This window comes from Panthera uncia (assembly GCF_023721935.1).
Source record: "Panthera uncia isolate 11264 chromosome E2 unlocalized genomic scaffold, Puncia_PCG_1.0 HiC_scaffold_19, whole genome shotgun sequence".
NCBI classification, from domain to species: Eukaryota; Metazoa; Chordata; class Mammalia; order Carnivora; family Felidae; genus Panthera; species Panthera uncia.
The window spans coordinates 14555803-14582008 of NW_026057588.1; the positions used below are offsets into that span (position 1 = coordinate 14555803).

Genomic DNA, 26206 nt, shown 5'->3' on the forward strand with positions numbered 1-26206 from the left:
AAGAGAGAGCACAAGTGGCAGAGGGGCAGAGAGAGAGGGAGACACAGAATCTGAAGCAGGCTCCAGACTCTGAGCTGTCAGTCCAGAGCCTGACGTGGGGCTCAAACTCACAAATCGTGACATCATGACTTGAGCCCAAGTCAGACGCTTAACCGACTGAGCCACCCAGGCGCTCCTAAAATTCTTTCTTGACCAGGGTGTTACATAAGTGCTTGCTTTAGAAGTGTTTCCTAAACTGTGTATTTTTTTTTAATTTTATTATTTTATATATTTTTTTATGTTTATTTATTTCTGAGGCAGAGAGAGACAGACCATGAGCGGGGGAGGGTCAGAGAGAGAGGGAGACACAGAATCAGAAGCAGGCTCCAGGCTCCGAGCTGTCAGCACAGAGCCCGACATGGGGCTCAAACTCACAAACCGTGAGATCATGACCTGAGCCGAAGTCGGTCACTCAACCGACTGAGCCACCCAGGCGCCCCCCTAAACTGTCTATTTACAATTTACATACTCCTCAGTGCAAATGTTAGGTGTCACAGTAACAAAGCTTTAAAGCCTTTCGCACTGGGTGAATTCTTTTTAAACAATGAGATTGTACTATTACATGTGTAATCTTAAAAAACAAGTAAGACCCTCTTTGAAGACCTGTGTGTGTTTGTACACATGCCCCGCCCCCACCCCCAACACACCCCAGTCATTCTCTGCTCCCCTGGCTCAAAATTCACTTTCTCTCCTTTAAAAAAGGTTTCTGCTTCCCAGAACCGGCAGAGCCACTTCACCTGTCCAAGTACAAACATCCTGGGCATGCTGGGGGAGAGTGCACTTCCTCCTAGCCCTCAGGGAGGCAGGGAAGGGGGGCTACACGCACAGCAGGGATTTGGGGACAATTCACCAAACAACAGCTGGGGACAGAGGGGCAAGGGCCTGCCCCCACCCTGCAGGAGGCCTTGGGGGAGGGTGGTGGCACAGGGGCTGTGGGGCCAAGCTGCCCTTAGGAGCACGCATCATAGCCCTGCCCCTGTAAACAATCCCACAGTGAGCTCCAGAAAGGCTCTAGTCTTGACCCTTGACTAGGTGCAAAGCCTCTTGTCAACCCGAGGACCAGCTGGCAGATGGCAAAGGCCTGCAGCTCTGTTTGCATAACACAGTAATCAAACATCCTGCCCAGGGCCCGCATGCGGGATGGGTGCCCATGCTAACACCGAGGCAGAAGAGCTGGAAGGGGGCTCCGGGCCCTCAGGAGGAGCCCAAAGCGATGGCTCCACAGGAGCCCAGGAAACTATGAAATCGGCCACTCATTGCTAGGACAACTTTCCTTCTCTTCTTTCTTTCTTTCTTTTTTAATGTTCACAGTTGAGGGAACCTTTCTAGAGGCAATCTGGCAATAGCTTTTAAAAATGTTCCTACCCTCTGAACCTGTAATGCTACTTCTGGGAACTGATCCCAAAGAAACAATGGAAATAAAGAAAAAATATTATGGCACTGGTTATAAATTTAAAAAAAAAAAAAAAAAAATAGAACCAACCTAAACGTCCAACAACAGAATGGTTAAATAAACTATGACGTTAAACATTTATACACATGTACGGAGGCAGTCATAGAAGAAAGCCTGAAAAAAATAACTCTAAAACGGGGGTGCCTGGGTGGCTCAGTGAGTTAAGCGTCCAACTTCGGCTCAGGTCATGATCTCATGGTTTGTGAGTTCGAGCCCCACGTCGGGCTCTGTGCTGACAGCTCACAGCCTGGAGCCTGCTTTGGATTCTGTGTCTGTGTCTGTCTCTGCCCCCCGCTTGCACTCTGTCTCTCTCTCTCAAAAATAAATAAACATTAAAAGAAAGAAAGAAAGAAAGAAAGAAAGAAAGAAAGAAAAAGAAAATCTGACAACTTTCCAAACAAAAGCCAGCTCCAGCCCTCCTACGGGTGGGATGTGCCTCAAACTCCTTCTCATCCAGGTTTTCATGGGCTCATAAATGCTGCTCAGGAAGCCTACGGCAAGGAATCCCACTCCCAATGGGCAGATGAAGAAACTGAGCACAAAGCGATGTCATTTCTGGACAACAAGAGCAAGGACTCAGGCCCTCAGTGTGAGAATACTGTTACCCTCACCAGGGGGCCGCTCCAGATGCTCAATGTCTCATACTTGTGGCTGCACGGACTCCAGGGTTGTTCAAATCCAAACCCGCTCTCCATTCTGGAGAGAAGCCCGAATTTGTTTGGAGCAGCAGGGTGCCCATCCAAAAAGCCTGCTTTGCCAGGCTCCCTTGCAGCTTCAGCTACCTACGTGTCCCATTCTAGCCCGTGAGAGGTTAAAGGGAAGTAGGCTGGGGGTGGGTGAAAGATCTTCCGGTAAAGCTACTGCTTTCCAACAGCCAGCACAGCCCTTCCACCCTTCTCCTTCCTGGAATGTGGATGCCATATGTGGAGGTGAGGTAGCCATCTTGTGATCATGAGGCTGAAAGCCACATGCAGAGGTTGGCAGGGCAAGGAGTCAGAGGAGCCCACTCTCCCAGCCAGAGGCCCTGCCCCAGTCTACCCATCCTCCCTTGTCTTCCTTCGTACAAGAGAAAACTAAGCCACCGCTTGTTGGTTTCCTGTTACTTGTATCAGAGTTCGATCTTGACTGATAGAGGTCCTACCCAGATCCTCATTTTACAGACAAAGAAACTGAAGCTCTGTGAGGGGAGGTCAGTAGCCCAAGGTCACATGGAGCCAGGAAGAGATAAGGCTGGAATGTGAGCCTGTATCCCTAACCACTTCACAGCATGGCTTTCGAGAAAGCTTGGCTTCAATTCACTTCTCCATCTAATAGTTTGCTGGTCTGTCCCCCACAGCAAAAGCACGAGCTCCACAAAACTTAGACTTTTCGCTGCTCACTCCCCTGCCGGTGGCAGGCGCTCAACACATCCCTGCTAAAGGAGCAGTGAATGACTAAATGCATGGGAAGGTCCAGTGACTCTTCTGGAAAAGAGAAATGCCACCATTAACTTCACAGGAGGCTGGGAGGGCTCACTGAGGAATAAATATGAAGCACAGGGCATGGTGTCTAATTCAGTGATCAATTATTGATTCCATTATTTCCATCACGGAGGCTGTGGATCTCCTCTTCCAAAGACCTTTCCTCATGACCAAAAGGTTTTGCCAACTCTAGATGATTTTTTTTTTTTTTTTTTAAATTTGGATTCAAAGATGATTTCTCCATGCAACTCATAGCCAAACACCCCCAGGACTCCCAACTAATTCCCAACCACATGTCCCTGGAGCGGCATCCCAGCCTCTCTGCCTTGGCCTTGGGTTCCACATGCAGTAACTGCCCTGCTCTTTGCACATCAACCCTGCCTCTTCCTTAGATCAACTTCCCAAGCCGCCTCTTGAGTGATGCCTTCCCTGACCGCTCCCCCCCCCCCCCCCCATCTGGCACTGCCCCCCTGGGAAGCTCTTTGTGCCCTCCCTGTCTGGCCTATTCTCTTCCCGATGTGGTGTCTGGAAAGGCCATCCACCTGGCATTCCTGTTGGGTGCTGCATGTACACGCATCTGATGAGACCAGCTCCTGTGGGCAGGCCCCACCCCTCCTCCCCTGCCTCCCAGCGAGTGCTGGCACTTACAAGGGCTGTTCAATGACATCTGGTGAACGGGAGAAAGAATGATCACACTGCCTAACGTTTCTATGGGTCTACAATGTGCCTGGCGCTGTTCCGTGCACTTTATGCACATTAACCCATTTTAGTGTTTATTTTTGAGAGACAGAGAGGCAGAGAGCGAGGAGGGGAAGGGCAGAAAGAGAGGGAGACACAGAATCAAGAGCAGGCTCTAGGCTCTGGGCTGACAGCACAGAGCCCCATGTGGGGCTTGAACCCACAAACCGTGAGATCATGACCTGAGCCGAAGCTGGACACTTAACCGACTGAGCCACCCAGGTGCCCTGCAGATTAACCCAATTTGATCCGCACAACATTCCTTTGCCAGAGGTACTATTATCATTGCCATTTTATACACGAGGTAACTGAAGCTCCAGGTCATGCTGCTGGTAAGTGGCAAAGCTGGGCTCCAAGAATCCTGCTGACTGACTCCAGAGTCCATGCTCTTAACCTCTTGGCTCTCCTGCCTTGTATGAATAACTGCACAAATGTCCCTGGCACGAAGAAAAACACCTGGGGTCAGGCCTGAGCGGAATGTAAAGCTCACCTCCTAAGCCAGAGCAAACACTCACTGGCCTCCCCTTAACATTCCAATCCTATTCTCCTTTGCTTACCTGCCAATATTGATGCTGAAAAAGCCAGACACTCACTTTTCTAGCTTGGAGCCGAGAAGTCTGCGGGGGGGTGGGGGGGTTGGACAGAAACATGGTCCTGACTGGCTCCCTGCTTCCTGCCTCATGGCTATGACAGGATGTGACACCTGGAGCCACAGCAACCATCTTGCAAACATGAGGAAAGGCTAAGAGGATTTCAGAAGCAAACACCTGGGCTTCTGACATGTGAAGCTATTGAAGCATCCCAGAACTGCTGAGTATCTGTTACTTCTATCCCAGGCTGAGATACAAAATATTTAGAAACTAGTAAGGCAAAGGCAAGAGGCAACCAGAATGGATGGCAGCTGGTGGACATTGGTCCTGCCTGAATCTGAATTCAATGACAGTTTTGTTCGCTGTTGTCCCTCAGCACTAGCACAGTGCTGGGCGCAGCTGGCACAGAGTCGGCACACAGTCAGTGTTTGGTGAATGATCCAGAATGTGACGCACACAGGACCTGAGTACAGCTACGTACCTCCCAGCTCTGAACGACGGGCGTTTCACCTCCCTCAGCTCAGTTTCCTCATCTGTGAGTATTTACCTCATAGGGCATGGGAGGAAACTTCGATATCCCTATGTGGACAGGACCTGGTGGGATGCCAGGGAGGTGTGCTGGCTGCTATCACCATCAGCTTCTTTTTATCCTTGCCGTTTCCTTGCCCGTCACATGGCTACCATGATCAGTCTCCCCTTTAAGGACACGAAATCTGAGAAAGTACAGTAGAAAGCACTCTGCAAGCAAATGTTAATTCTTATCTTTGACTAGGTGCAGCGTAGCAGTTAAGAGCACAGATTCGGAAGGCAGGCTGCCTGAGTTTGAGTCCCAGCTCTGCCACATGACCTCGGCAAGTCACTTAACCTCTTTGTGCCTCAGTTACCTCACTTATAAAATGGAAATAACAGACGTACCTCCCTTACGGGGCTGAAGTGAACATTAAAGGAGTCGACAGGTAAAGTTCTAGAGCAGCGCCCAGCGCAGGTGATCACCGGGAACACTGGCTTGTGCAACCTCGGGTAAGTTACTTAACTCTCTGCCTTTCTCTCCTCACAGGATTGCTGTGAGAATCCAAGAAGTGAATCTATGTGAAGTGTGAAGTGCTTGAAACAGGCCTGCTTTACGGGCAGGGCCCAGTTAACGTTAGCAGTCCTCGCCATCTCTGACTGGGGGCTCTCTTGGATGACTGACCGCCTACACTTTTATTTTACCCCCACACTGCTGTTTAACTCCCAGGTCTACAGAGCTGGCACCCTGTCCCTCCCCCGGCTTCCCCCACCCTCCCAAAGCCAGCAGCTCCAGGAGAATGCGCAGTATACCTCTCACCCCACGTGCCTAGCGCCTGGCTGGTGCACAACTGCCCACTAAATGCCAGCTGGCATCGCTCAGTGCTGGGACGTTCCTCTGGCCTCTCTCCTGGCCCGAGACATTGGCGCCTCACGCCGGGGCTCCCTGCATCCCCCCACCCAGGACTCTGCAGGCAAGCAGAGCCACCCTGCCTACAGGCACAGGGTCCTCAGGAGGGTTTTCATTAGGTCACGGCACAACCCAGGCCTCTGACAGAGCAAAAGGGAGTGTCTTGTGAGCACAGGGCGGGGGAAGTTTGGAAAGGATTCCTCCAGCAAAGGAAGAAAATGTAACCATGGGCAAATGGCCTTGAGCCTCTCAAGGGAGGCCTGTCCCAGGCAGCAGGGACTAGCACCAGGCAGGCAATGCCCAAAGAGCTGCCTCAAGGGACCCCAGTGTCCAGGATGGTGCAGGTAACTAAGCAACATACCCCTGACCAGGTCATTTAGACACTCTGGTTTTCGCAACCATTAAATGGGTATCAACTTCTCTGATTGGTCCACTGCCGGTTCCGTGCTCAATCACAGGAAACTACATTTCCCAGGATTCCTGGTTAAGTTCAGCTAATGGGCGTGCTTCTCCCTCTCACCCTCCACCTTGGACAGAGTCTCAGACACTTCCACTGCCCTGGGTTCCAGTAATGCCACCTCCCCCTTGTGTCCCTCCAGCTCCGGTTCTAGTCTCAGGACTGCCTCCCCGTCCCTGTTTTGTTCCTCTGTTCCTCCATCGCTCATTAACACAAGTTCTCTGTGTTGAATTCCTTCTGCCTGAAATACTTGGAGTAATCCCTAGAAATACCTTGATTCTGTTTTCTTGACAGATACACCTGTCTTGCTTGCATTTTAGGGGCATCTGAGACTGAGGGGGAGAAGACGCAGCTGGAAAGTGAAAAGCCCCACACAAACGAAGGATTATTTTATGGAAATCTCCTCCTCTCTTCCATAAGGCACAGGAACATTGTGAGCATGGAGTTTAAACCCCTCCCAAACGAAATGATCCGATGTTTGGGAACCGCTTCAAAATAATCCAAAGGCAAGGGGTTGGAGGAAGCATGCTTGGCGGGGTGCCAGTAACTACAGGCTCTAGTGACAGGTCTGCACCTGTGGGCTCTGCGTGCTCTTCTTTCTGCCTCTGTAAATGTTTGAAATTTTCCATTATTAAAACAAAACCAACAGGCAAGAAAAAACAGGTCCCTATTCTGTTGGCGGGGGGTACTAACTGGCGGAAACTCCTTTGAAGGCAATTTGTCAGTTAATTAAATTGAAACCATGTACATCTGTGGACCCAGTGATTCCAACACCAAGTGCAAATGGGAATATACCACTTAGCGGGTGCCAGCACTTTGTACACGTTATATATCATATGTTCATAAAGCCTAATGAGGTAGACACAGTGTACTGTCTCCATTTTATGGATGAAGAAACCAAGGCGCAGAATGTCAAGGTCAGATGTTGAAGCCCTAACCCCAGTACCCCGGAATGTGACTGTATTTGGAGATGAGGCCTTTATAGGGGTAAATTAAAAGGAGACCATTAGGGTGTGTCCTAATCCAATCTGACTGATGTCCTTGTAAGATGCGATCAGGACACAGACAAGACGTGTGGGGCCCACGTGTGCACAGAGGAACAAGAGCAATACGGCAGATGCCTTCAAGCCAAGGAGAGAGGCTTCAGAGGAAACCAACCTTGATGGCACCGTGGTCTTAGACTGGAGATCTCAGAACTGGAGAGCCTAAGTTTCTGTTGTTTCAACCACCCAGTCTGCGACACCGTGTTATGACAGCAACAGCAAAGGGTAGGTCACAGAGCCAGTCAGTGCTGGAACCAAGATGTAGGCCCAGGGCATCTGGGTCCAGGGTTCACACCCTTAACAACACGGCTGACACAGCAAACTGTTCACAATCATTATTTTATCTCCCAGAAGTAAGACTGGAGGGGGGGGTGCCAGGAAAGAAGGAGCAACATTTTCAATGTTGACCTCATATACCTCTATAATGTTGAAATTTTTAAAAATTCAAATACCATGTTTTTAAACATTAAAAATACAATCACATACCTGGAAATGAATAGATACCAGCTGCCCAAATGTGGGACAGAGGAGTATATCCAGGCCTGATTTGTCTTTGTACAAGTTTCACTATAATCTCTCTCATGCTCCCTAAGAAGCCAGCAGAGAGAAGCCAGAAATGCCTCCATAGGCAGACAATCTGATGTGAATTAAAAGAAAAGAGAGGGTAATGGGGCACCTGGAAGGCTCAGTCAGTTGAGCATCTTACTCTTGATTTCAGCTCAGGTCATGATCCCAGGGTCCTGGGATTGAGCCCCGAGTTGGGAATCTTGAGAGAGAATCTTAGGCTCCACCCTGATATTATGAAGACCCCTTAAGATCCTCTTTCTCTTGGGGCGCCTGGGTGGCTCAGTCGGTTGAGCGTCTGCCTTTGGCTCGGGTCATGATCCCACACTGGAGCCCTGCATTGGGTTCTGTGCTGACAGCTCAGAGCCTGGAGCCTGCTTTGGATTCTGTCTCCCTCTCACTCTGCCCCTCCCCTGCCCGTGCTCTGTTCTGCCTCTCAAAAATGAATAAACATTTAAAAAATTTTTAAAATAAAAAGATTCTCTCTCTCTCTCCCTCTGCTCCTCTTCCTTGCTCGTGTGTGTCCTCTCACAAAAATGAAAATAAGTAAATAAATAAAAAAGAAAAGATAGGGTAAAAGAGAGAGTAAAATATTTGAATGTTTAGAAACCTTACAACACTCAATAATGATGACAGTGATACTAACTACTGATATTTTCATATCACATATATGCTTGATACTGTCCAAAATGCTTTATATATATTATCTCATTAAATCTGCAGTATATCTTAGGATACAGATACCACTATCATTTCCATTTTCTATTTAAGGAAACTCAGGCTCAGAGAGGTTAAGTAACTTGCCAGGTTAGATGGCAGGCTCAGAATTTGAACCCAAGCCTGGCTTGGGCTCCAGAGTTTGCCCCTAATGACCATGCCCCCCCACCTTCCTTCATCTCTGAATAGGCCACTCATGCTAAGGGAAGCCTGAATCAGGGTACAGGTGCAGGAGGGTGCCGGAGGGGGCAGGAGGTAACACTCAGCCAGACCAGTAATAAGCGCATTGAAACCTGAGACCCTAACTTCATTGGCTTGACACAAATTAGGAGGCAGAATAAAAGCAAATGATGACAAGTCAATGGGAGAGCTGGACTCTCCTGTACTCTGGGGAGAGTGTGGGCCAGAGCAGCCTCATGGAGGCTGGCCATTCCTGGGGGAAGAGAGATGCCTGTCTGTCTGTCTCCTGCCATAACACAACTCCTGGATATAAGCCCCAGGGACTCAGAAGGACACACGTATGTGGGTATTCACGGAATGCTGTCTGCTGGGGGTGACCTGGGTGCCAACACCGGGGACTGGAAATGTCAGGAGTCACGGATATACATCATGTTATGGCTGTTCAGAGGGCAAACAAACACACAGGAGCACACAGTGACATGGCTAATCTCAAAAACATGCTGTTAGGTGAAAACCGGAAGAAATGATATATGGAGCCCAAAACCATTTCTGGAAGCTCTTATTCAAATCTCAGTGTATCTTTTTGCAAGGATATGTACATAGCTATAGACCACACCACTCACACCTCAGGGTGGGGAAGGAATGGAAGGAAAAACAGAGAATGAAGGAAAAAGTAAGAAAAACTTACCCACGGGGAAAGGAGGCAACACAGTTTTTGCCAAAAGACAAGTAGTCTATGGGAGACAAACTCTACGTGCTCCCCATTTGTGGGGTTATGTGAGGGTGGAAGGGGAGGCAGAAGGCACAAACTGGACACAAATCACTGTACTTCTTCAAAAGAAAAGCAGGGGCACCTGGGTGGCTCAGTCGGTTGAACGTTTGACTCTTATCTCAGTGCAGGTCATGATCTCACGGTTCGTGAGTTCGAGTCCCACATCAGGCACTCTGTTGTCAGCGAATAGCCTGCTTCAGATCCTTTGTCCCCCTCCCCTCTCTGCCCACCCCCACCCCTCTTGCTCTTTCAAAAATAAGCACTAAAAAATGAAAATCATACTTCTGTGTCCTTAAATGCCACAAACTGTTGGGACTGACAGTTTTTTAATTTAGTGAGCCTTGGTCAGGGAGGAGTCTGGAGGCCTTTCCCAGCTGTGGCAGGTGTTTGTCTACTCAGTACCTACTTCCCTCTTCTCCTGGATAATGGGCCCCAACTGGTTAAAGGCAATCAAGGTATGTCATTCCTCTGGTGATGTGATTGGCCTGGCAAGGGTGGGGATATATGACCTAAGCTGGACCAATCACGGACTAAAGGGAGTTATTTATAATCCACAAAGGATGCCTTTTTTTTTCTCTCTCTCCTAATGTCTGTGGACAAGAAAGCTAGTAGCCCTGTCACTGGCAGCCATTTTGGGACAAAGAGGTACATCTATATCTGTATCTAGATATATCTATATGTATCTGTATCTAGATATAGCTATATATCTCTATCTATCTATATCTCCATACTAAGGTAAGGCTAACACTGAGAACCTGAGTCCTTGATGACAGATATCTGAACTACTGATCCCACCCACCAGACAGCCACTGCCCGATGGACATCTAAGACACATTAAACTTCTTTGCTATTTAGCCAAATGATGCCGGGGGTTTGTTACCTGCATCTAAATGCATCCTAACGGAGACCCAAAGACTAGGCAGCCGTTTTCTGACTGTTAACAAGGAGAAATCTCTATAAGAGGACAATGGGGCATCAGAGACACCCTGAATCCCAACATAAGGAGATTATGTACAGGTCTCAAGCTGCATGTCCCCTGCCCGCCCAGATGGCACCACACATGTGATGCTGCAGAAACAGCCAGCTGTGCTGTCCTTTGTGCACAAGGGCTCAAGAACCTCCCACAGAGGGTTACTTCCCTCATTTATCACAAGAGCCGAGCTGAGCTGCAGCAAGTTTCCTATGTTCTATTTCTACTGAGAACAGCAGGCGGTTAATCCCCAGCTGGCTGGGGACGAGGATGAGAGAGCACAAGAAAGCCCAGCCTGGCTCTCCCGCAGCGGCTCTGTTCCTGAATCAAAGGTCGCACTTCTGGATCTGGGCTGCCCTAAGATCTGACCTCCGTAGGGCTCTCTGCAACAGCACATGGCCAGAGGCCCTCAGGAGGAGCCCTCCCCAGCTGCTGTGTACCACCGGCCCATCAGAATCGGGGAAAGGCCGGGGTGAGAATACTGGGAAACCAAAGGAACCTGAGCTCCGGAGTCTGCCTGTGCCGGGTGCCATCGCTGCTCTGCCACCAGGGAGCTCTGTGACCAGGGACGTGTGATCTCCCTTGAGCTGCCTCATCTATAAAATGCGAGAAGTACCCATCTCACAGAATTGTTGTGCTGGTAAAATGAATTAACACGTGTCAAGTGTTTAGCATGGAGCCTGGCACAGAGAAAAGGCTTCATAAATATGAACTATGGGGCACCTGGGTGGCTTAGCTGGTTAAGGGTCCAACTCTTGGTTTTAGCTCAGGTCATGATCTCATGGTTTGTGAGTTTGAGCCCCTAGTCGGGCTCTGTGCTGATAGTGTGGTGCCTGCTTGGGATTCTCTTTCTCTCCCTCTCTCTGCCTCTCCCTTAACTCACTCTGTCTCTGTCTCTCTCAAAAAAATAAAAACATAAAAAAATATGAACTATTTTATCATTCTTATTTGATGGAATATATTTAATTACTGAAGTATAATTGCATACATGTACCTGTTTTGTATGTACAGGTTAATGAACTTTGACACATGTCTATACCTGTGTAACCCACACCCCAAACAAGACACAGAGCCTGGCCGATGACACGTATCAACTGAGTACTTTGTTCCCTCCCCTAGAGTTCCCCATCTCTGGGGGTTGGGGGGGGGGTGAGGAGACCACAGGGACATGTATTCTTAGGGAACTGTGGTGGCCCAGGGGTTATTATAAAGCCATTTGTCCCACATGAATGAGGAGGCTGGAGCCAGGACCTCTTCCTTGTACACAAAGCCCCTTTCCAGATTTGGGTGGCCAAACACAGGAGTGAGGACCTAACTCCCAGCAAGTTAGGGTCCGTCAGTCATCCCTGCTCCTCTCCCTGGGAGGCTGGGCAGCTGCACCCCTAAAAGGCTCTCCAGCAAGTTCACCTGTTCCCACATTCAGGTCCCCTTCTTGCAGCTCTCACTTACCAGATTCTTTCACCCCAATCTTTCCTGCAGAAATGTGGATTTGGCCAGGTCCCTCCCCTGCCTGAACCCCTTCCAGACCTGACCTCGGGATAAACTCTCAACTCCCTGGTCTAGGAGGCCCTGTGCTGTGCTCTGCCCTGCCCCTACCCTAGCCTCTCTGGCCACAGCCACCCACTGCTCCCCCTTTGTCTCTCCTCCAGTCTCTCTGGCAACTTTTTTAAAACATAATTTTTTATTGAGATCATTGTAGACTCACATATACTTGTAAGATACCCAGAGATACCACATACAGGCACACGTCAGAGATGCCGTGGGGTCAGTTCCAGACTACCGCAATAAAGTAGGTATTGCAATAAAGTGAGTCAAATGAATTTTTGTATCCCCAGTGTGTATAAAAGTTATGTTTACACTATAGTATAGTTTACTAAGTGTGCAATAGCATTATGTCTTTAAAGAAAACCCACAATAACGTATATACCTTAATTTTAAAATACTTAAAAAAATTTTTTTTAATGTTTATTATTTGAGAGAGAGAGACAGAGAGCAAGCGGGGGAGGGGCAGAGAGAGAGGGAGACACAGAATTGGAAGCAGGCTCCAGGCTCTGAGCCGCCAGCACAGAGTCCGACACGGGGCTCGAAATCACGGACTGCGATACCGTGACCTGAGCCGAAGTCGGACGCCCAACCGACTGAGCCACCCAGGCGCCCCAAAAATACTTTTTATTGGAGTGACTGAGTGGCTCAGTCAGTTAAGCATCTGACTCTTGATTTCAGCTCAGGTTATGATCTCAGGGTCCTGGGACTGAGCCCCACGTTGGGCTCCACACTGAGCGTGGAGACTGCTTGGAATTCTTCTCTCTCCCTTTCTCTATGCCCCTCTCCTGACCACATACACACTCTCTGAAAAAATAAATAAATAAACACCTAAAAATCCTTTATTGATGAAAAATGCTATCAACTCTGAGCTTTCAGTGAGTGGTAATCTTTTTGCTGGTGGAGGGTCTCGCCTCGATGTCGAGGGCTGCTGACTGATCAGGGTGGTGGTTGCTGTAAGTTGGGATGGCTGTGGCAATTTTGAAAAATAAGACAACTGGGGCGCCTGGGTGGCTCAGTCGGTTGAGCGTCCGACTTCAGCTCAGGTCACGATCTCGCGGTCCGTGGGTTCGAGCCCCGCGTCAGGCTCTGGGCTGATGGCCCGGAGCCTGGAGCCTGCTTCCGATTCTGTGTCTCCCTCTCTCTCTGCCCCTCCCCCGTTCATGCTCTGTCTCTCTCTGTCTCAAAAATAAATAAATATTAACAAAAAAATTAAAAAAAAAAAAAGAGAAAAAGAAAAATAAGACAACAGAGAAGTTGGCCACACTGATTGATTCTGCCTTTCATGAATGATTACTGTGTAGATGTGATGCTGTTTCACCCATTTTACCCACAGGAGAACTGCTTTAAAAAAAAAGACGATCTTTTCAAAGCCTGCTGCTGCTTTCTCAACCAAGTCTATGTAACATTCTAAATCCTTTGTTTTCATTTCAACAATCTTCACAGCATCTTCACCTGGAGTAGACTCCATCCTGAGAAACCTCTTCCTATCTCCATCATAAGAAGTCGCTGCTCATCCATTAAAGTTTCATCATGAGATCGCAGCACTTCAGTCCCATCGCCAGGCTCCCCTTCTAATCCGAGTTCTCTTGCTGTTTCCACCACATCCGCAGTGACTTCCTCCACCGAAGTCTTGGAAATCTCTCAAATTCGTCCATGAGGGTTGGAATCAACTTCTTGCAAACTCCTGTTCATGTTGATATTTTGACCTCTTCCCATGAATCATGAAGGTTCTAACTTCATCTAGAATGGTGGATCCTTTTCAGAAGGTTTTCAAATTACTTTGCTCAGAGGAATCACATCGTACGGCAGCTAGAATCTACCAAAATGTATTTCTCAAATATTAAGACCTGAAAGTTGAAATGACTCCTTGGTCCGTGGGCTGCAGAATGGACATTGTGTCAGCAGGCGTGAAAACAGCATGAATCTCCTTGTCCATCTCCATCAGAGCTCCTGGGTGACCAGGTGCATTGTCAGTGAGCAGTAATATTCTGAAAAGAATCTTTTTTTCTGAGCAGTAGGCCTCAGCATTGGGCCTAAAATATTCTGTAAACCATGTTGTAAACAGATGCACTGTCATCCAGGCTTTGTTGTTCCATTAGAGAGCAGAGGCAGAGTAGATAGATGGAGCATTATTTCTTTTTTCTTTAATGTTATTATTTTTGAGGGGGGCAGGAGGAGAGGTAGGAGGAGGGGCAGAGAGAGAGGGGGACAGAGAATCCAAAGCAGGCTCCACCCTGACAGCAGCAGGCCCGATGTGGGGCTCGAACTCATGATCTGAGCTGAAGTTGGATGCCCAACTAAACTGAGCCACCCAGGTGCCCCGAGGAAGCATAATTCTTAGGGGCCCTAGGATCTTCAGAGTGATCACTGAGCACTGGCCTCAACTTAGTCACCAGCTGCATTACTCCTAACTAGAGAGTCAGTCTGTCCTTTGAAGCTTAGTGGCCAGGCATTGACTTCTCTCTAGCCGTGGAAGTCCTACACGGCATGTGCATGATCCCATTTGGGACTGACTTTGTGCTCAGCACAATTTCCCCGGGTTCATCCACACTGGTGCGTGGTACCAAGAGTATGTGCAACCATTCATCCGCTGAAGGACTTCGAGGCTGCTTCCAGCTTTTGACTGTTATGAGTACAGTTGCTGTGAACAACTGTGTGTAGGTTTCTGTGTGGACATTAGTCTTATTTCTCAGGGACAGATAACCACCCAAGAGTGCAACGGTTGGATCATGTCGCAGTCATAGATTTAATTTTTAAGACACTGCCAACCTGTATTGGCAAGCGGCTGTACCACTGGACATTCCCGTGCGTGGAGTTATGAGAGATCCAGTATCTCCACATCCTTTTCACTGGCAACTCTGGTTCGTTCCTTCAACTGATACTGCCTGAGAAGCTCCGTGTGCCTGGTCCTATCCCAGATACTATTTTGGGTTTACAGTAACGAATAAGACACATCATTTGTGTCATCGATCGTACATGCTAAAGGGTGTAGACAGGTGACACACAAGTCAACAAACTGATTCTGGTAAGTGCTAAGGAGAAAATAAACAGGGTGATGTGGTAAGGAGAGTGTGTGCAGTGTCAGGGGAGTGGGCAGGCAGTCACAGAACAGTGATTATGAAGCCTGATGGCCTGGGTTTGAGTCCTGCTCTGCCACGTTCTAGCTGTGTGGCTCAGACAAGTGACCTGGCTTACCTGTGCCTCAGTTTCCTCATCTATAAAATCGACAGTACCTACTTCATAGGGCTGTGGGAAGGATTAAATTAATCAATACCTGTGACACACTTAACAGCAAGGACCAGGCCTGGGTGGGGAACCCATCTGTTTAAGAGTCTCTAGAAGAGTCTGTCAACTACGTGGGTGGCACAGCTCTGGAGCCCAGGCTGTAAGCTTTGTGGGTTTCCTGAGACACAATGTATCCAACTGCTCTGAAGGGAGGCCCCCTCCCCCTGAGGTCACAGCCCTCCTTGCTTTGGGAGCAGGCAGCCATGGGCAAGCAGAGGAAGGACAGCAGGGCCCTCCACTCACCCAGCAACCGACAGACGTCACTCCGCAGAGGAGATGCTCAGGGTACCTGAGCCTCTCCACACCCCAGGAATCTGACACGATTCCCAGGCTGGAAGGTGGGCGGGGGGGGGGGGGGGGGGACGACAAAGGGGAGGTGGGCAGACTCACCTGGGTCCACCCTGAGGGGCTGGGGCACTGATATAGGGCCTCCAAAAACAAATGGCTCACAAAATAGCTATTTCCTGTGCAGTGATGAGGAGACACAGGTCATCTGGAAACTCGCCTCCCCCTCCTGTCCCACCTCTTTCCGGGGCCTGGCCCAGGAGAGGGAACTGAGACAACATATTGGTTGGCATCTGACAAAATAAACAGGGAACCGGGGAGGGAGGGTGCAGTCGGTAGCTCCAGGTGTGGGGCGAAACGAGGCAATCTTTGCGGGGAGCAGGCTGGTCTCTTTTCTGAGAGGAAGGGATCACAGGTCAGCAATGCCCAGAGACTTTCTGAGACAGAGGCGGTGCTGCTGTGATCTGCGATGCGGCGCCCCCCCCACCCCCGGTGGCCGGGCAGGCATGGATCGACAAGCCACGTCTTTCCTGAGGATCCTTGAGCCTGGACCAGGGCACCTTCTCCTGATGTAAAGCTCCTTTCAACCCTGCACACTGAGTGGCAGAAGACAGCACGCTTCAGGGTGCTGCATGCTGGGCGAGGGCTGGAGCGTCTGACCCTGACCCTGGCTTGAGCAGGCGTGACAAACGGTCCTTGAGGAAGGAGTCAGGACACCAAGACTTGAAAGTACACACAGGAGTGAAGAAACCAAACGAAACCAAACCAGATAGTATGACTGCTCTCCTTAAAACCCTTCTGTGGCTCCCAGGGGCTGTGGGAAGAAAGTCCAAATCTCTATCACTGGGCCCCACGTGTTGGGCCTGCTGACTCGACCCCTGCCCCACCCCAGGACACACCGGCCTGGGTCCCTCCAACACACTTCAGCTGTGCACCATCTCAGGGCCTCTTTGCAGGCTATTCTCTCTGCTCAAAACACCTCGCCCCTGGGTGAGTTCCTATTTATCCTTGGGGGCCACTTCTTCAGAAAAGTCTTCTCGGACCCTCCCATCCCCACCCGAGCCTCAAATAAGACCCTCACCTCCCACCCTGCTATTCTCTCAAGGCACCTTGGCTTTTCCTTAGAGTTTACTTACCACTTAAATTATGTGGCTGTTTGAGTGATTATTTGATATCTATCTCCCCTACCAGAGAGGGAGTGCCATGAAGTCAGAATAATGGTAACGGTATTACTTTTAACAACAGCCCACACTTACACCTACGGTGTTTCACAGCATTACCTCATTGATTCCACGCAACAGCTCTGTGAGGTCAATACTATTAGTATCCCATTTACAGATGGGGAAGCCATGTCAGTCCCGCCACGGGACCAGGCACTTAGTAAATGGTTAGTTTGGGGACCACCCGGATGTCCGGGTTTCATTCCCGATTATTCCTTCCCCCTAAAACCCATGGTGGGAAGAGGGAAGATACCCAGAGGAGCCAGAAGCCCAGGTCCAGAAGACACATTTTTGTCACATTCTGGAGTGACAGCCTCTGATTGCAAGGGCTCCTTCAAGTTCTAATCCCTCCTCCAGAGAAGACCTTGTGCGGCTACTGTGCGTCAGATGTGGTGGCCTCAGCACCAGCGACAGAGCAACAAAGAGAACACGCGGGGCCGTACATTCACACAGCTCGTGTCTGCTGGGAAGGTGGGCACAAGGCCCTGTCTCGGAAAAAGATCGGGAGGTACGGGAGAGCAGGAGGAACACACAGGTGGGACATCAACCTATTCTGTATTATCGTTAAGGTTGGATCCATTTCATACCTTTGTGAGATCAATTTTCTGTAAACTTGAAACTGTTCTAAAAACAAACAAATGGCGTGCCTGGGTGGCTCAGTCAGTTGAGCGCCCAACTTCAGCTCAGGTCATGATCTCGGGGTTTGTGGGTTCGGGCCCCACGTCTGGCTCTGTGCTGACAGCTCGGAGCCGGGAGCCTGCTTCAGAATTCAATGTCTCCCTCTCTCTCTGCCCCTCCCCTGCTCATGCCCTGTCTCTGTCTCTCAAAAATGAATAAAACAAACAAATAAATAAAAACAAACCCAAAAGCTCTTTCTTGAACCTGCGCCCATCAACCATTTGTCTGTCATGTCCCCAGCTTTCAAGGCTGTTTCCAGGCTCCGTGCTCTCTGGGTCTCTGCCTCCCCCAGATACCTCCTTCTCAGCCTCTGACTCTTGGACAGCTTTTCTCTTCTCTATCAACACGCATCCTTCGGTGATCTCATCTGGTCTCCTGGCTTTAAATACTGTCTCTTTGCTGAGGGCTCCTACATTTCCTTCGGCAGCAGAGACCTTTCCCTTCAACTCCAGACTAGGATACCGACTGCTTCCCAGCCAGCTCGGGCAGCTGCCTACGTTTAACAGACCCAAAGGTGCATATTCCTGATTCTTTACACCACCTTCGCTTTCTCCTTGCAAACCTCCGCTCAGGTGGTCCCCAACTCAAGGTCTTCCTGGTGGTGAGGACAAAACCTTAGTGCCGTCTTTCGCCGGCCCCTCTCTCATCCTACACCTAGTCCGTTCATACTTACGGTTGGCCCCACCTTGAAAACATGAGGACCTGCGTACATCCCCGCATAGTGTCTCCTGCCCGGACCATGGACTTATTAGCAGGAACTTCCTCCCTAGTTTCCTGGCTCCCACTCCTGCTCCCACACACAGCCAGAGGGACTCTTAACATGACTCAGATCACGTCCATTCTGTGTTCAGAACCCTCCCACTATACATTTAGGACAAAGCCTCAGTCCCTACAAGGCTTTGCATTAATTCTCTGACCTCATTTCCTCCTGTATCGTCTTTTATTTTAGCCATTGAGGTGGGTGTGGAATGTTATCTCACTATGGTTATCATTTGCATTTCCAAGATGATGATTAAGGAAGATGAGGCAACGCACTTTAAATAATAATAAATGGGTACCATTTACATGGCATTTATTATGTGCTAGGCATTATGCTAAGTGCTTTCATACCTCATGAATCCTTTCCAAACCTCTTAGGCTAGATGTGTTTTGGAATTCTGGATAATTTGGATTATTTATTTATTTTAATGTTTGTTTATTTTTGAGAGAGAGAGAGAGAGAGAGCATGAGCTGGAGAGGGGCAGAAAGAGAGGGGGACACAGAATCAGAAGCGGGCTCCAGGCTCTGAGCTGTCAGCATAGAGCCCGATGCAGGGCTCGCCCTGAACTCACGAACCGTGAGATCAGGACCTGAAGTCGGACGCTTAACGGAATGACCCACCCAGGTGCCCCTGGATAATTTGGATAGTCTGTTTCAATCATGTTCCACCTGGGATCATGGATCTGTATTTTAAATCCCTGACTCTCCACAAACCATTTTATGAGGTAGGTAGTATTACTACCTCTAGTTTATAGATGGGGAAGCTGAGGCACAGGAAGGTAAGTGCTTTAGCCATAGGCACACAGGTGGAACTGGAGGGCTGGGGTTCCAGCACAGGCCATTTTTACTACTGTCATCTATACCAGTTCTTAGGGTAGCTGACTGGAAATTAATCAATGCTGAATGAGTGGATGAATAAATGAATGAATGAGATTAAGCTGGGAAAGTCGGAGAGCTCGGGCTCTCCAACTATATTGCTCGTGGCAGGAAAGTCCAACACCACTGAGCTAATTCTGTGTATTTAACCTAATTAATTTACTTTGATTACAAGAACTGTCCAAGTATAAAGTAAGATTTCCCCCCAAAAATGATGCTCAGAAATAAGAATTGTCTTTCAGAGTTTTCGTACTATTTTATTTTGAACAAAGTGATATTTGGGAAAGACACATTAGCACCTAAAGACTTAGATGATGCTGGTCTAGATAACGATAAAAAGGCAGCATATGTTATAAAAGATTTAGAAAACATTCTCAAGGGCTCAACATCACAATCCCAAGTGTTGTGAGTCACTTAAACAGGTCCTTTAAATATTCTTTCAAAAAAGAATAGGAGCAAATAATTGTAAGCACATCCACTTATTCTAAACAAAATACTGGATGTAAAAGTCTTATGATACAGAGAGTGGCATTAAACTAGAATTTTGAAAATGGAAAAAAAAAGTGTGTGTAAGGCAACCTGTCTTGAAGCAAAATGCCGCTGTGGGGGGTGAAATTTAATTTCCCTAAATTGACATTTTTAATTCATATTGGGATGATTAGTCTGACTCAAAAACAAGTACTTATGTAATCACTTTTATGTATTCACATTTATTCATTCACCCATTTTCAGTAACTGTCCTTAAAAAATATATTTTCTTTTAAAAAATTTTTTTTTTAACATTTATTTATTTTTGAGACAGAGAGAGACAGAGCATGAACGGGGGAGGGGCAGAGAGAGAGGGAGACACAGAATCGGAAGCAGGCTCCAGGCTCCTAGCCATCAGCCCAGAGCCTGACGCGGGGCTCGAACTCACGGACCGCGAGATCGTGACCTGGCTGAAGTCGGACGCTTAACCGACTGCGCCACCCAGGAGCCCCAGAAAATATATTTTCTTTTTAAATGTAACATAGCAAGTTAGTGCCTGTACTTCAGAAATTACCCATACACAACTAAAAGGAAAATTAATTGGAAAAAAAAAAAAACAACCTGATATATATGACTGGGTTCTTGAGGCTTGGGATACAGTCTCCGATGAAAACATCATACATAGGTTCAAGAAGTGCCACGATAGGGATGCCCGGGTGGCTCAGTCGGGTAAGTGTCCGACTCCAGCTCAGGTCTGTGGGTTCGAGCACCACGTCGGGCTCTGTGCTGACAGCTCGGAGCCTGGAGCCTGCTTCAGATTCTCTCTCTCTCGCTCTCTCTCTCTCTCTCTCCCCCTCCCTCCCTCCCTCCCTCCCTCTGTCCCTTCCCCGCTCACGCTCTGTCTCTGTCTCTCAAAAATAAATTAAAAAAAAAATAAGTAACATTTAAACATAAATAATAAAAAAAAAATAAAGAAGTGCCACATCATAAACACTTCAGATGAACGTGAAAATGATGGATGCTAGAAATATGTGTAAATGGCCCAAAAAGTGACTCTCATGACAAGGATGTCTGTGGAGAATGTAACACTGTTTTCATGGTATGTGAGAAGACGGAAGCAACATTTAGATTTCAGCATTTTTGATATCGTGATTCTAAATGTGTCACAAAGTCAATAAACTTTAAAAATATAAGTAGACAGCTGATTATATTATTTATAATCCCTAAACATTTCAAGTAGGCCCCAAAACTTAAAAACAAAAAAACAAAAAAAAAACTCTTTGAAAAGATGGGAAACACCATGTTATAGGACACATGTGGTTTTTTTAGCCCAAGTATTTAAAAAGATTTTGAAGGAACACATTAGCTTGCAATCGTGATCATCTTGGAGGATTGAGTCCTTTGATTTCTTTTTAAACAACAAGCATTACTTTGATAATCAGAGAGGCGAACAAACAATACAGGTTAATAAATGTGAAGCTCACCCAAGGATACAATGAAGTAGTAGTCCTCACCCTTGGCCGCACCCTGGAAACATCTGGGGAGCTTTAAAGTAAACATCCCACGCCTGGTCCCACCCTTGGTGATTCTAATGGACTGGTCTGGGGTGGGGCCCAGGCCTTGGGGTTTCTTAAAACTCCCCACATGACTCTAATATGCGGTGAGGATGAGAACCATTAAAGCAAGATTTTTCAGATTTTTTTGTAGAACATGTTACTAAGCGTCTTTTAAAAAATAAGGTCTCGCAGGCGAAGATGCAGGATCTTTTCTGCAAGATTTCTGAGTCTGTAATGTGCAAATGTGTACCATGGCTTTCATAGGAAGAAGACAGTGCAAGGTCGACGTCTGTGTCAGTGTATGTGTGTGTGTCTGCTCAGCAGTCCTTCTCTTGAGCAGCCATGCCATTAGCAAGCCCTGTCCAGTCCACCTCCCAAGCTGCCCCCCCTTTCCCCCCACCTTGGTCCTGTCCTCCATCGCCTCCCATCTGGACTATGGCAGCAGCCTCCCCATTGCCCTCCCACCGCCCTTACAGTTCATTACCCACAAAAGTGAGCTAGCAGAGGTCCCTGGGGCACACACAGTTTGCAGAAGCTTCTGCTCCCAAAGGAGAGTGCCCCTAGTGTCCCTAACTGCCACACTAGGACTGTGGAAGGGACCTGCCTTAAAGTGTAGGCGGCATCAGGAACAGCAGAGCTGTGGCAGAAGGAACTTGGGTCCTCAACACCACTGTTGAGCTACCATGTCACAAGCCCAAAAAACAGCCCAAAGAACCTCTGGACTTGGTCCCTGACTGGACCTCTGGACACATTCCCTGACTGCCTACGCCAGCATGCATGGGGTTTTCTGTCATTTACAGCCAAAAACATCCGAGCTATACACTCTCTATTACAAAGTACCCTATTTATTGGTCATACATATATATTTTTTTTAACCAGGTAAAATCACCTTATTTGCTTTTCTTGTTTATTGTCTAGCTCCTCCTTCTAGAACTTCAGCTCTACAAGAGCAGGGACATTTGTCTGTCTTGTTCACTGCTCTGCCCCTAGTACCTGAAACTCTGCCTGCCAAAGGGCAGGAACTCAGTATTTGCTGAAACAATGACTGAGCTCAGTTCTTGCAACAGCTCCAAAAGGTAGGTGTTCCAAATACCCATCTCCTCCTGACTTCTCCCTGTAGTGACCCTGCAGTTACACTGGCCTTCGTCCTGTTCCTTCGCAGAGTCAAACTCTTCTAGCCCAGAGCTCCCTCGCATTCCATTAAAGTCTACTGATCCTTCAGGCCTCCTCCCAAATGTCAGTCCTCACAACAGACATCTCCTGATCTCTCCAAAACACATCAGACTCCCCTTAGATATGCCCTGCTGGTTCCTCCATCAGGGCACTTAGCACAGATGCAATCACACAGCTGTTTTTGTAATTACTTAACTTCTGTTTCCTCCACTGAGAATGAGTTCCAGGAAGGTGAGGACCCCTTTGTATTGCCAAAGCTCTAAAGGGTCTGGCCCACAGAAGGTACTTAATAAATACCACACCTGACTGTTGTGGCCAGGACATTTACTGTTCACTGAATACCCACGTACCTCCACATTTCTAGCCCCTTGCAGCTAGGCAGGGCCATGTAACTAGTTCTGGGTACGAGCGGAAGTGAACTGTGTCACTTTGGGCCTCAGCATCTAAGTGTTGTGCTGTGGGAGTCTCTAGTTCCCTGTTCTGCCACGGTGACCCTGGAGGCTATGTGTTCTAGTCATGAGGCTTCAAGACTGGAGCCCACATCGACCTGCATCTCTGAGGTACAAGGTAAAGTGCCCCCTGCCAACCTAACCTACCTTGTGTCACAAGTAAGAAATTGACATTCGTTATTTCCAACTTCTAGGATTTCAGGGTCAACCTGTTATCGCAGCAGAAGCTTGCCTATCGCTAGCATTCCTGAGATGGAAGGAAGGCAGCTAGACGCAGAGACAAGGGTGATCACAGACTGGGAGGTGAGTATCAAGGTTGTGCGTGGCCTCCTGTTGCCAGAACTGAACCTCAGTGAAAGGAAGGCGGTGGGGGGGGGGGGGGGTGTGTGTGGACAGACCGACTACTCCCTGGGGAATTGCCACTTTCAATTCCTGATGCAAACGATGAAAGGACCCAGAGCCCCCACTCCCTTCAGAAAGAGCCCACCTCGGGGCCCTCATCAGACACGGCTCCTCAGGGATCACAGTCAAGTCTCAGCCCCTGGGGACAGGAGGAGGCTCAGAAGCCAGCAACACCCTGGAAAACCCTATTAGCTAGAGGAAGCTGAACCAGCAAGACTGCATGAAAGGGCCCGGGCTAATTCGGGCTGACAACCTTCCCTCGGAATCACCCACTGGGGTTCTGCCCTTCCAGCTCCATCCCAGAGAATAAATCACGCTGTCAGGTCTAATTTGGGATTCAGCTGATGGGCTGAGCAGAGCATCCATGCGTTCTGGCCGCAGAGGTCAAGGGCAGCCCACGTGCTAGCAGCCAGTGCTGAAAGGCCCAGGGACTGGCTAGGTGGAAAAGGACTGGGAAGCCAACAACAGTGGGTTTCCAATACACAACAGAGACACTCTGCTCTGTTCCTGTGCGATTTCTGGCCCAGGTCTCAGCTGAACGAGCCGTGTCCCCAGACCACAGCACTGCTAATCCTGGCACCATACCAGCTTGGGCACAAGGTAAACACTCCTATTTGGTAAATAAGTAATCCTAACACCACCAGCTAGTGCTTACTATCTTACAGGCTGGAGACGAAGCTGCCTAACCTGGGACACACAGTCAAGGCTAAGGCATATAAGCCACCACCACTACCGCTGTCGCTGCGGCCACTACCACCACCATCTCATGTATTATGTCGCTACTTTGTGCCAGGCACTACTCTTAAGTATTTGAGATTCATAATCACTTTTCTTTCTTCTTTTTTTTTAAGTAGGCTTCATGCCTAGCATGGAGCCCAATGCGGGGCTTGAACTCACGGCCCTGAGATCAAGACCTGAGCTGTGATCAAGAATCAGATGCCTAACCGACTGAGCCAGCCGGGCGCCCCCATAATCACTTGTCAATTCTCAAGGGTTAGGAAGCTCCTGGGTTACACTCCCTGCTCTGCGCGTAGCCGGACTCTGGAGCTCTTGCTCTTGGCTACCACGTGAAACCATTCCTGATTTCGCCATTTCGATTTCAAGAAACTTGCCCTGAAATGTCAAGTTAGGGTTCGGTGTCCCCCCAAGTTCCCACAGTCCTGTGGCTTTCCCCTATTAGAACTCCCATCGCTCCAGGCTGTTTACCCAGAGATCTCTCCCACAATACTCTCTCTCCAGGAGGGCCGCCCTGTAAGCCTCGTGCCCAGCACAAGAGCAGGAAATGGGAAATGACCAATGTTTATGAGACAGATGGATGGAAACCCAAGTCCAAACCCCTAATTTTACAGAGGAAAGGATGGCGATTCAGAAAGAAGAAAGGGGAGTTTCACTGAAGACAGGGGGAGTGGAGAAGGGCAAACTGCTCCTTGATGAATCTCTCTCTTCTCTAAGGCCCAAAGCTGCTTCCAGGAGCCCCAGATGACCTCCAGGTTGGCTAGCCACCTCCGGGGTCCACCATCCCCTGGGCTTCCCCCATACAGCCCTGAACTGCTCTGGGCTGTCACTGTCACTGAGGGCCTGCCTCCTTCCTGGGAGGAGGAGCCCCATTAAGTGCAGGGTCCACCAGCCATGAGGTTACTACCCCTCAGGAATAGGCACAGAGAAGGAGCACGTTAAATGTGTGCTGAATCGACCAGCAGAACCCCAAAAAAGGAAACAAGGCCTGAGCCTCATTCTAGAAAGATGCATTAAAAGCACAGGTAAGATTTCTTTGGAAAGGGGAGGCCAGGACTAGCCTTCTCAGCCATCTGCAAGCCAGGAAGATGTGCGGTGCTGGCTCACCAGGACTGGACCAGGACCAGGGAAAGGTAGAGCACAGGGCGGACGTGATTCACAAGAAAGCTTTGTAATGACCGAAACTTCCCCAAAGAAAACACGCTGCCCTGTTCCTCCCCTGCTGGAAGAATTTAAAACCGAGGTCACACAGCCAGCAGTCTGGGGACCCCAGGTTACCTCTTATGAGGTAACCAAGTGTAATGCCAAGAGCGAGGGCTCTGGAGACAGACTGCAAAGGTCCCCACCCTGGCTCCCTGACTTGGTAGGTGGCTTTACCACTCTGTGCCTCAGTTTCCAAGTCATTCCTGTGGGGAGATCATAGCAGCGACTTCACAGGGTGGGTGCAAGGGGTGAATGAGATCATGCGTGTAAAGTGCTCACAGAAGGGCTGGGCACAGAGTCAGTACCCATTAATGTTAATTATTATTGTTTCTCTTCCCCTGTGGAGCCAGACACTGTTGGCTGGCTAACCCGACTGACACTCTCAATTCCCTTTTCCTCTGGCTTCCTCCTCAGGAGAGGCTGAAAAAGCTAAATGAAATTTCCCACCTTCCTTGGAGCTAGGGGAGGCCACGTGACACATTGCTGGCCAGTGAGATGTAAGTGGAAACTTGTGGGAGGATTTTGGGGAGAATTCGTAAGTGGTCCAGAAAAGGAAAACACGTGTGGCTGGGTGTTGGCCTTCCCCTCCTTGTTCTGACTGGAGCTACAGCACTAATCTTGTAATCGTGAGGGAAGGCCGAGTAAATCAAAGAAGCTCCAGGCTGGACACCACTCAGCCTCTGAACTAACCAAATACCTTCATGTTTGTTGTTATGGGAGAGAAATCAATGCTCGGTGGTTTAAAATGCTGCAAGCTGGGCTTTCTGTTCTGGTAGCTAAAAGCATTCCTGGCTGATGGACCCACCATAACACAAATGGTTCAGGGCACCTGTCCGTGGTAACTGTTTGCCAACATCTATTCAGGTCCCTGGATGAGAACCCCCGAACTAGAGGAGAAAGAGTGGGAAACTGAATTAGAATAGTGCCTACCGAGCCTCAGTCACCGTGTTCTGCTCTTCTTTTCAGCTGTATCTAGTCCCATCTATGCAATTATTTACTTAATATTTTCTTTAAACCAATGCGTTTTTATTTTTATTTATTTCTTTTAAAGTAATGTCTACACCTAATGTGGAGCTTGAACTCACGACTCCGAGATTAGGAGTTGCATGCTCCACCGACTGAGCCAGCCAGGAGCCTCACTAATCCAATTCATTTTTAAACTTAAACACACA

The 26206-nt window shown here is 48.6% G+C and overlaps 1 protein-coding gene across 3 annotated transcripts in view; it reads right to left on the minus strand.

Annotated features, from left to right (window-relative positions):
- The window catches only part of SIPA1L3 (signal induced proliferation associated 1 like 3), a 238095-nt gene that overhangs the window by 115170 nt on the left and 96719 nt on the right, over positions 1 to 26206 (minus strand). The gene's annotated exons all lie outside the window — the stretch shown is intronic.